Genomic DNA, 11809 nt, shown 5'->3' on the forward strand with positions numbered 1-11809 from the left:
TGTAGTTGATCTGACAAATTTGAAGAAATCGAATGGAGACACGACACTTGTGAAACACGAGAGGTCATATTTTACCTATCCAATATCTACATTCAGTTTCATTAGCTTCGGTCAATCCTCCCGCCACTCAACACCTCGGTCCACTCAGTAGTTTTTCTTTCAGGAAAATACGAAACACGTATTCCCTCATCTTACCTCTAAAATATTTGTACACATTTCATTCACTTAGGTCCACTTCTTCTTGCCTTTCGGGGTCAAATTCCAAACTTCTGGAGGGGGCTTTTGCCTCCAAAAACAGTTTTTCCCGAAAATGAAAAGCGTGTTCGATTTTTTTGCGTATAGTTCAAACACAAAGTTTCGTTGCTATTTTTCATGTCCTTTACACACAGCTGTCATACTGTTATTAGCAGCTTTGATATTTTGTGATCAGATTTTAAGCGGGCAGTGCCCCACCCAACCCTTTTTTCGAGTAAAGTACGAAACCCGTATTCCTTCTGTTTATGTCTACAATATCTGTGCACACTATCATTCACTTCGTTTTACTTCTTTTTGCCTTTCGGGCGTCAACTTTTAAAATTTTGGGTAGGAGCTTTTGCCCCCTAATACTGTTTCTCCGCAAGAAATTAAAAATAGTTTCCCTTTATTTTTTGCATATTGTCCATACGGAAAGTTTCGTTGCAATTCTTCATGTCCTTTACACACAGCTAACATACTGTTACTAACAGTTTTTATTTTTCGTGATCAAAGGTTTGGAGGAGTTCGTGCCCCACCCAACCGTTTTCTCCAGGAAAATTCGAAACCTGTATCCTAATTTTGCGTCCGCAATATCTGTGCACAATTTCATTCACTTCGGTTCACTTCTTCTTGCCTTTCCGGCGTCAACTTTCAAAAATTTGGGTGGGGGTTTTTGCCCCCTAAAACCGTTTCTCCGAAAGAAATTAAAAACCCTTATTCCTTTATTTTTTGTGGATTGTCAATACACATATGTTGTTGCTATTCTTTATGTCCTTTATACACGTCTGAAATAGTGTTACTAGCAGGTTTGATGTTACGTGATCAAATGTTTGGAGGGGTTCGTACCCCACTCAACCGTTTTTTTAATACGAAACCGGTATTTCCTCATTTTACGTACGCAATATTTGTGAACAATTTCATTCACTTCGGTTCAGTTGTTCTTGCCTTTCGGGTGTCAACTTTCAAAATTTTGGGTGAGGCCTGTATATTAAACCTTTATTTTATGTACCTTTTTTCTCTTTAATGATATTCTTTTTTCAGAGGTGAATTAGGGTAATGCTTTCCTCTGATATCTGTTTCTTGCCATTCATCTTGTTTAAACTGCTTAAGTAAGATCATTTTGTAACTTTTGATGTCATCCAACTCCAAATTGTCATTTTTAACAATTTGTTTTATTCTCTTATTTGCAGTTTGCCAGGCTGAAATATTCGTTACTAATTTGAGGTTTTGTCCAACGCCTTTCGAATTTGCAACCAACCCAACCTCCGAGCTTTTTAGGTTGCTGCTGTTGCAGGAAAAGGACAATTGTAGGTGGTAATGCAATTTTGGAGCCGTGTATACAATATTCGTCAGTGTGTTAGCGTGTGTGATTGAGATATGGTCTGCTTCCTTATTTGTGTTGCGCAGTAAAATACTGCATTCAAAATATAACAGATCATAAGCTGCATTCACCGTTTCTCCTCCTCTGAAACGCTAATGCCGCCATTAAGCCACCACATGGCCTCTTCGTAATCGCCAGTACCACCATTAAACTATCACACGGGATCTTCACTGCCAGCTTTAATCTCTACTCTCAATAAGTGCAACGTATTGATACTTAAGCGCTGAAACCTCTGTAAAAATACATGGTTAAAATAAAAAATAACTGGCATTTCAGCATAGTACTTGTATGTTAACACTAAATACATTGCCTTCCAAGCATATCAGAAGTAACTAGTAATTTTCAATGAGAATTTTATATTGGAGTTTATTATTTGCAATGAGCAAAGCTTTAGGCAGTATATTTGACATGTTTGTCAAGTAACAAATAATATAATATGTTCTGCTGTAATCGGTCACGAAAAATGACAATTACCACCTAACATTACGACGAATGCATCCACTACGGTGGATTTCCGCTTTGAACCGTCATTTTCCCTTCACTTCAGCGGTTATTCGCCGAAAGGCGACAGCGAACCGGATCGATGATAGTTGGCGGCACTTTGCACATGGGGCATGTAGGTCAACACGAGAGAATTCAGGAGTACCATGAACTGGAAACGCATACATTATCTGCAATGAGTGGAGAACGCACTCAGAATCTTCCTTTTGAGATATTTTTTTCTTTTCATAGGCTTTGAACAAGCGCTTTATTAGGGACTAATTTATATATTTTGCTCCTCGTGCAGGTGCACGCGAGCCCCAAGGCCCCTTTTCTGGATCCCCACTGGGCGATTCCCGGACAATCGTCACAGCAATGTTTGTCTAGGTACTGTCTAATGAAAGTTCTGCATTATGAATCATTGCAATCAGCGTTCCGGGCCCCCTCCTGGGTTCCACCCCCACTCGGGAATAAAACGAAAGTTGAGCCTGTTTGAAACCTAGTTGATACTTATAAAACTATCCTGTACTCCCTACTTATATTAAGAATTATAAGCAATGATAAAATTCTACCTTCAAAGTATAAAAGTACCATCTTTTTATTGTATTATTTTATTTTATTATATGGTTACTTTTTATTAAATTGGATTAAGTACAGTAAACCATTTTTAATTTCCTATGAACATAGTTCATATTAAGTATGTGGTGATAACTTAGGAAAAAGATAAGTAAAAATTTTAGTTTTTGAATAAAAATAACTTTGCATACTGATATATATAACGCCGGAGCTGAAATGCGTTGGGCAGGGAGTTGGTATGAGTAAACTGATGATCGATCGATCCAGGACCAATAAAACTAATTAGTTACGTAACTGCGATAAGATTATGTAAATCTCAAAATATTAGAAAGGAATAGCATCTTTGTCGTATGAAAAACAGTAATTTCTACTGCATAAAGCAAGCTTAATACAAACAATTGAACTACATTTCAATTCAATCTGACATGCCAATGATGATTTCCCCCTAACATTTCCAATAATTGACCTATGGAAATGCCAATTGGATACCTGCTGACTCTTGTTTCTGGGATTATCATAAATGCTAATTAGATCGCTCAATATGGGGAGCAGTCATTTTGAATATTGAATCAGCTTATCGGTATTCGTGGTTTTTCACGTAAGAGAAACAATACTTCTGATATCGGGTTTTAGAAAATACTATAGTAGTTTAACACAATATATGTAAACGATTTTCAATTTCCACATTATTTACGTATATGGAAATGTCAAACTTAACTAGATTGTTATTCGGGAAAGTCATCAACTGCCATTACAGAAACTTACGTCAACTATTTTCAACTTGGACTTTGCAAAATCTAAGTTACTTTAGATAATTTTAATGGTTCGACACTATTTACTATTTTATTATGATAAAGATATTTGTGTAATTATCAATTAAATGTCTTAATCCAATAAATAAATAATAATGATTTACTTTTAATTGCCTCTTCAGAACATTTTTAAAATATGTTTGATAGTAACTTGTCACAACTCGTTACTTTTTCAAATTAACCCTTGTATGCATATGCAGGGCCTCTCGGGCCCTGTGGGGTTTTATTTTCAAAGTTATTGCAAATCTATTCAATCAATAAGCCTTGCTCATTGTGTATTCTTTTAACATTCTTTTATGCATTCTTGAGTAGCTTTAGAATATTTTTTGCATTATCTGGAAAACAGTAATATTTGATTTAATTTAGTAACCCCTTAAATGCATATGCAGGGCCTGGGAGGCCCTAATGAAATACTAATGGTATGCGAATTATTTGACATAATTTTGTAAATAAAATTGGTCTTAAACGAATAAGTTATTTAGTTTTATTACTTCTTTTTATTATTATTGTACTTATTTGCAATTAGTCCTATTTATAATTGCTTATTTTGTGCCCAGTAGATAGCGCTGAAATACATATACAAGCTTTTATCAATCGTTTGTATATAAGATTGTTTATATAATCTATGAGCCATTTATTAGAGATTTTTGCTAACTTGTTTCCTTTGTTCGAACAATTACAGCAACAGAGTTGATACAACAAAGTTCTAATATATATATATATTCCACTGTTGCTTTTATATTGTGACTAGGTGCAATTTGCAATGCCCAGTTACATTGGTGTGAAATTTGTGTTAGTTTCAGCGTAAAATGACATATACGGCAAGTGGAAGATGCACTACGAAGAGAGTGTGTGAGGATGATATTGTCCGTTTTGTAAATGAGTGTCTTGATGATAGTGTACTGTCGAACAGTAATAGTGAGGAATCTGAGGATGAAGAATTCAATAATACGGTTCATCAAGGAAGTGTAAGTGTAAGTGATGAACATTTCGATACGTCATCACGCTCTGAAAGCACCAGTGGGAATGAAGCTATTAGAGATTCCGATACACATGTTAGTCCAAACGACACAATTTGGAAAAAGAAAACACCTCCACCGCGGACTCCAGCACATAATATAATGAAGTTTTTCCCAGGTGTTTCAAAGGGAGTGACAAAAGATGCGTTTGTCTGTTTCATTTCAAAGGAAATCTTGAATGGAATTTTATACTATAGAAAACTTGAGGGAAGAAGGGTTGAACATTGAAACGAAAAGAGTGGAAAAATGATAGTCTGGACTAAATTAATGCTCTTCTTGGCATTTTGCTACTACTACGAGTAGAAAAAAAGCTGAGATATGCCAATCACTGAACTGTTCATCTCTATAAAGTCAAACCAATGTTCAAAGGTTTGAAGACATAAAGTAAGCCTTACGATTGACTATAAACGTACAAGCCAAATCTATCTTGAAAATGATATACTGGCACCTATTCGTTTTGTATAGGAAATATTTCTATGAGACTGTACAAAAGTGATCGTTCCGTGTGAAGAATTTACTGTAGATCAACAGCTAGTGCCACTTCGAGGTAGGTGTGGGTTCATTGACGCGTATATTGACACGCCTCGAAAATCTTCAAAGTACGTAATAAAAATATTTCTGGCTATGCGGCGTTCAATCATCATATGCCGTTGATGGTTTTGTATACACAGAAAGAAAACCAAAATAAACCAGTTGAAGAGAAATCTGGGAAGAATGTGGTAAAACACTTCTGCAAAACCGTTTCTAGAACTTCACGAAATATTACTATGGATAATGTCTTTGATAGTGTTCATCTGGTAGAGTATATGCTACAACAATGACATACGGTTATGGGAACACTAAGGCGAAACAAACGCGACATTCCAGTTGAAATTAGAGCCTCATCTCTTTGAGGAGTAGGTTCATCAATGTTTGCATTCAAGCAAAATGTCACTATGGTCAGCTAAGTCCCAAAGAAAAAGAAGACAGTGATTTAGATAACCAACATGCATCATGATAAGGCAGTTGATGAAAATAGCCCCAAAAGAAAGCCAGTGATTATAAACTATTACAAGAAAACTAAATGTGGGGATGATGTTATGGGTTAAGACGTTAGAGACTATACATGCAAAAGGCAAGCTAGAGGATGACCCTTTGTTCTCTGGTGAAATATGATGGATGTGGCGGATAGTCACATTGTTTTCAGGATGCAGAATCCAAATTTCTACGAAAACAAGAAAGACAATCGTCCATTATTCTTGCAGAAACTGGCAGAAAACTTAATGAGAAACCAGGTGATTCTAAGATCACAAATACCCAACTTGCCACTAGCAACAATTAGTGTTTTGAAGATATACGGAACTGAAAAGGAATAAGCAGGAGAAAAAATAAGATAATATGAATTTTGTACATACAGTATTCATAGAAAGAGAGCGTTGGTATGCTGCTAATGTGACAAAAGCATTTGCAAAGAACACATAAAATGATTTGCAATTCATGCATTTTGAGGATACATTTTTTCTCAAAACTGCTAAACAATGATGTCATTTGCATACAAGAATGTCAGAAATTATATAAATATTGCTCTTTTGACGATTATAGTACCATTTCACACAAGTGTGTTTAGAATTTTAAAATAAACTAGAAAATTATGAAGTGTATGAGTAAACTAACAAGAGCATATTTGAAGAAAATATGTTGTTACAGTGTTTTTTTTTTTTGTATTTTCTACTAATTGTAATAAATATAAAGTAATTGTAAACGTTGTTTCAAAATTTGTATACTTATGAAAATGCCCATTGTTAGTCTATTGTGTGATAAATTAAGCTATCATAGGGCTGCAAGTGGTAATTTGCATCAAATTCCAAATAGAAACCTTTAAATACCATACAGGGCCTCGGAGGCCCTGCATATGCATTAGCGTATATTTACTGAACCATGCGGACAAGGGTTAAAAGGTATTACTATTTTAAAACTAATAGTTCTACATGGTTCTTGAGCATTATCGAATATCCGTGGTTCTTCGTTTTGGAAAAAAACTCAATCAGTGCATTAACTTGTGCTAGTATAGACTGAGAACTAAATTCTACATAACAGCGATAGAATATTACTGTTTCCATCGTAAAATCTTAAGAGTAAATACAACTCTTTTACTTTTATTAGATATATTTGTAGACGCAGGTAGTAATAAAAAATAACTTTAAATTTACATTTTGTGAGTAATTCTGAATATATTGAACAACGAAATTTATTAATTTAACCCCTAACTGTACACTTCAATTTCTGTCTTATTAACCATACACGGAGATATTGAGTGTCCCAAAACTTGAAGCTCATTGTTTCAACAAAAGAGACACTGACCAAAGCTTAAAAGTTTACTTTATTTTAAATTATAATTTGTAACTGTTTCGGATATCTAGCATATCCTTCTTCAGACACGATCGAAATTAATGAAAATACAGACATATATATATAAATGTTGTTATAACAGAGTTTAAATTCTTTAACCGTCATATAGATATGCCGGTCAGTGTCTCTTTTGTTAAAACAATTAATCCAAAGCCATGAATAGTCTTACTCATTGTTTCATTAAAAAATGTTAATTTTTATTGAAAAATTACTTTAACCCTTCGACTACCAGATGGGTCCATTGGACCTATACATATTCTTTTATCAGTAATTATAATGACATTTGTGCGTTTCCAAGTATTGATGTTCACTGAATTTTCCTGTGTGCATTCTTGTTTTAAATTACTTAGGTGTTATTTTATTTTTGTAAGTCATGTGGTAGGTTTAATAATTTATAGCATTAAGTCCCAAGCGGGTCTATTAGACCCTGGCCTTTATTTAGTGCAAACATATTTTTCAAACTTCGGCTTCGGTTGAAATTGTGCATTGTAGATGGCAGGATTAGCATTTTAATGTTCTTCTAGCTATCATGATGAAGCTAGAAATAAAAAGGAAGGCTGGAAAGAAGACATGGCATCACTGTTTTGTTCACGCGCAAGGAGTTCTGTTCGTGCTGCTGTTGGCAACGCATGTAGAGAATGTGTGGAGTTATACAACGCGGGTGACGGCGCTAGTATAGGTGCTACAGTGATACTAGTGGAGTGTGTTGAATATAGGTTATCAAATCAGACCGCTCTAAAGGAAGTGTTTTCCAAGTTAGAATATTGTCCATGGATAAAAATCAAAGTGGCACGTGAAAAAAAAAACGCCAAGGAATCTCACTCCGGACTACGTGAAACATGTGGCAATGACGCATTGTAGTATCGGACTGCGATACTTTGGGTTGCAGCGTTTCGTCCAGGACGTGATATAGTGTTCAACAGGAACCAGGTGGAGATTGACATGAGATCGGAAACAGAGTCATTGAATTGATGAAATCTTTGCTTCATATAGGCAGAAGGTGGACTGGCAGGAAATTGGCTAATGAGGTAGGAACATCCCATACTAAAGTATTGAATTTTGTTGCACAATGTCCTCGGTTACCCAAAACTTGCAACCCCGTGGGAACTGCACCATCTTACAGGCGTTCAAAAATGGCACAGATAATCCTCGCCGGCGATCATTGGGCACATTACAGACGATAAGGTCACGAGTTCCGGGTTTAGGATTATCGCACTTTGTAAATATTTGCGCGCTTGTATGAGCCAGAACTTAAGCCTCAAGTCAATGGATGGTGCCACCCATCATCTCCCCGACCCAAGAAGCTGCTTCAGAATGAAAGTAAGTGAAACCTAGGATAGTGGCATACGACATACGTGGTGGCATATTACGACATGCAGTCCCTCTGGACCACACCGTAAATGTAGTGTAGACACAGGTTTCTGGAACATTTTCGTCCTTCTCTACGCGGGAAACGACCCAACTTCGTAAGGGACCGACTCATTGTTTTACATGACAACGCCCGTTGTCACAACGCAGTTCCTGTGAGGAACCTGTTTGCACGATGGGTTGGAGCACATACCTTATTCACCGGACATGTTTATGTGACTTTCATTTGTTCCCTAAAAATGAAAGAGGCACTGCGAGTTTGTGAAAACTCTTTGGGAAATTTTATATAATTTTATTTTTTGTTACATAGAAATACGTTTCTGACGTCTACATTTCAATATTGTGTATCTTAGTATTTGTTCTTCAGAAATAAAAATATACTTTAATTTCATTGAAGAGAGAAAAACATTAAACGCAAGTGTATTTCACTGATGGTCTAGTTAATAAAAAATTATCCCCTCTTCCGAAAGTGTTCATATTGGCTAAAAAAGCGGAAAAATCACCGTGGGTCCATTGGACTCGGTTGGTATTGAAAGGTATATTTTTCTATTTATTTATTTATCAACACAACAGGCATTACTGCCCAATTATAGTGTCTACATATGAACTTAAATACACAATGTTACAGTATAACATAAAACTTGAATACCAATATATATATATAATGAACGTGATGCTTGGACACAGAATATTAAATTAAAATAATACATTTTACCTTTTTTTTACAAAACGCTCAATACTAGTTTTTGAATGATTTGTCTGAACGATGAAATATGTCAACATCTTCGTTATCTTTAATGATTTTATTGTATGTATTCCAAATTCTCCATGTAGGTGATATATTCAGTGCATTTGTACGTGCCTTTCTGCAGTAGAATAGGCCACTATTTCTCTTGTGTGTTTTGATGGATGGAACCTGTATCATTATTTTTGTACTTATGTCTATACAGTCTATTTTGTTGTGCAAAAATCTGTGTAAGAAAAGGAGATCGTTCAACGTCCGTCTTTGCTCAAGTGTCTGAAGTGTAAAATTATCAAGTAAATTATCATACGGTTCGTATTTTGGGTAAAGTCCTGTCCTCTTGTACGTGAAAAAACGTATGAATTTGCTTTGTATCTGCTCTACTTTTTGGCTACGCGTGTTTTCACAGAAGTGCTCCAAATAAGTGAGGCATATTCAATTTCTGATCTTACGTAAGAAAAATAAAGCAATTTTAAAGTGTTGCCATTTATAAATTCTTTGGTCATTCTGATAAGAAACCCAAGATTTCTATATGCATCTTTGGTAATATTTGCCACATGATGCGCAAAGGTTAATTTTTTGTCAAATATCACACCTAAATCTTTAATTGTATCTATTTTTTCTAAATTTATTCAATTTATCGAATAAGTAAAGTCATACGTTTTTTTCACGTCTACTGTATATCATGGTTTTGCACTTATTAATATTTACTTCAAGTCTATTGGTAGTACACCAGTTTAGTATATTAGTCAGGTCCTGTTGCAGAAGTAGACAGTCATCTATAGATTTCACATTTGCAAATATTTTTAAATCATCTGCAAAGAGTAATTTGTGAGAGTTATAGATATAAAATGGCAGATCATTAATACATAATAAAAACAAAAGAGGTCCAAGATTAGATCCTTGGGTTACTCCGGAATTTACACGCAAGGTTTTAGTTTTATATTCTTTATATAGAACGGATTGTCTACGTTCATTTAAGTACGAATTGAAAAAAAGTGATCATAGGGGGACTAAAATTGAAAGTGGCAAGTTTCTGAATTAGTATTTCATGATCCACAGTGTCAAATGCTTTATGAAAATCCGTATATATTACATCTACTTGTCCATTATTATCAAAGAATGAAGTTATGAAATCTGAAATGATGGTGAGATTAGTTATCGTGGATCTCTTCTGCAGGAAGCCATGCTGGTATATTGAGATTGAAGATTTAACATGATGCATGACCTGATCATAAATGACACTTTCAAATACCTTTGCAATTGTTGGTAATATAGCTACTGGACGATAGTTTTCTATGCTATTTTTATTATCGGGTTTTGGGACTGGGCATATTATTGACTCTTTCCATATGTCCGGAAAAACATTTGTTCTTATTGAGAGGTTAAATAAGGTATATAGCAGATATTTCAAAATATTACTACAAACCTCCACAATATAAGGTGGTATATTATCAGACCCAATTGCCTTATTCAATTTCAGTTTCTTTATTGCATTCTCAATATCTCTTGAACTAATTTCCATGATGTGAAATAAGTTCTGATATTCCCCATCAAGGTATTTTTCTCATGTGAGTCAATACTATTTTTAGTTGAGGAGGAGGATTTATTGAAACTGGACTAGAAGTGTTGAGCAAACGCTTCCGCAATTTCATCATTTTTAGTCAGATTCCGTCCGTCATAGGTCATAGACTCAGAAGAAAGATGTCGGGATTTATTTTTAATGTAGGTCCAGAAGTGTTGTGGGTTTTCGGTTATATTATTTTCAGCATTAAAGATAAAATCATTATGTGCTATTGCTATTTCACGCTTCACTTCTCTACGTAGTCTGCAGTACTCGTTATAATGATATAGTGATTAGTCGTCCCCCTCCCATTAAGCCATTTTATGCGATGTTGCCATTTAAGTTTTATTTTTTGTATTATACTACTAAACCAGCAAGGGTACCTTTTTTGCGTTGGACTTTTCATGGGAATACTTCTCAAATATGTCGTAAATTACTTTAAAGAATTCTTCTACTGCTCTTTTGCCTGTAGTTCTAGGGTTAATATATTCCTTAGATCTCTAGCTTCTGTAGAAATATACTTTTATACTCTACGTTAGGATGTACAAGTGTATAATCTGTCAAAATAAAAAATATACATTTTTGTGTAAAATTTGGGAGCCTCATAGTTTTTAAGTCTTTTTCTAGGTTTTCTACCCACTTCTGCATCAGGCTTTGTTGTCAGGCGATACTCGTTTCTTACCAAAATTTATTTCATTTCTCTTTAAATAATATTTTTCGGAGGCGTTTGTGTAGCTTCATCTTCATCCAAATCTAGTTCTTCATGATCCTCCTGATTTTCTGATAAAGCCATAATATCTTCTGCTTCATCGTTCCGAATAATCCTTTTTCTCCGATGCAGTGTTTGGACATTTTGATCATCACCATTTGTATCATTTAAACTACGTACATATTCATCCTCTGAGGCATCAGGTGAAAACACGTCTGGCATAACATCATCATTTAAAAAGTCTGCTTCATTTCACTTTCAGACTTATCATCAAATATCTCCGATTCACCAAGCTCAGAATTTAAGTTTAAAATGTCTTGCTCAGTTTGTAGTTTATCCATTGTAACTAAAAGTCTGCAGACAATACACAAAACGCACATGATACTGTAAAAAGTTAAATACGTACACTTGAAGAGAAAGTTACACTACCCGTACACTGGGGCACTGAGTACCCCAACAATATTCTGTAGACAAAGTAGGATTTGTCACCATCACTGTAAAGAAAGCAACTGACAACCCTCCAAGGACGAGTAAAA

Source organism: Thermobia domestica, chromosome 8 (genome assembly GCF_964235325.1).
Source record: "Thermobia domestica chromosome 8, izTheDome1.hap1.1, whole genome shotgun sequence".
NCBI classification, from domain to species: Eukaryota; Metazoa; Arthropoda; class Insecta; order Zygentoma; family Lepismatidae; genus Thermobia; species Thermobia domestica.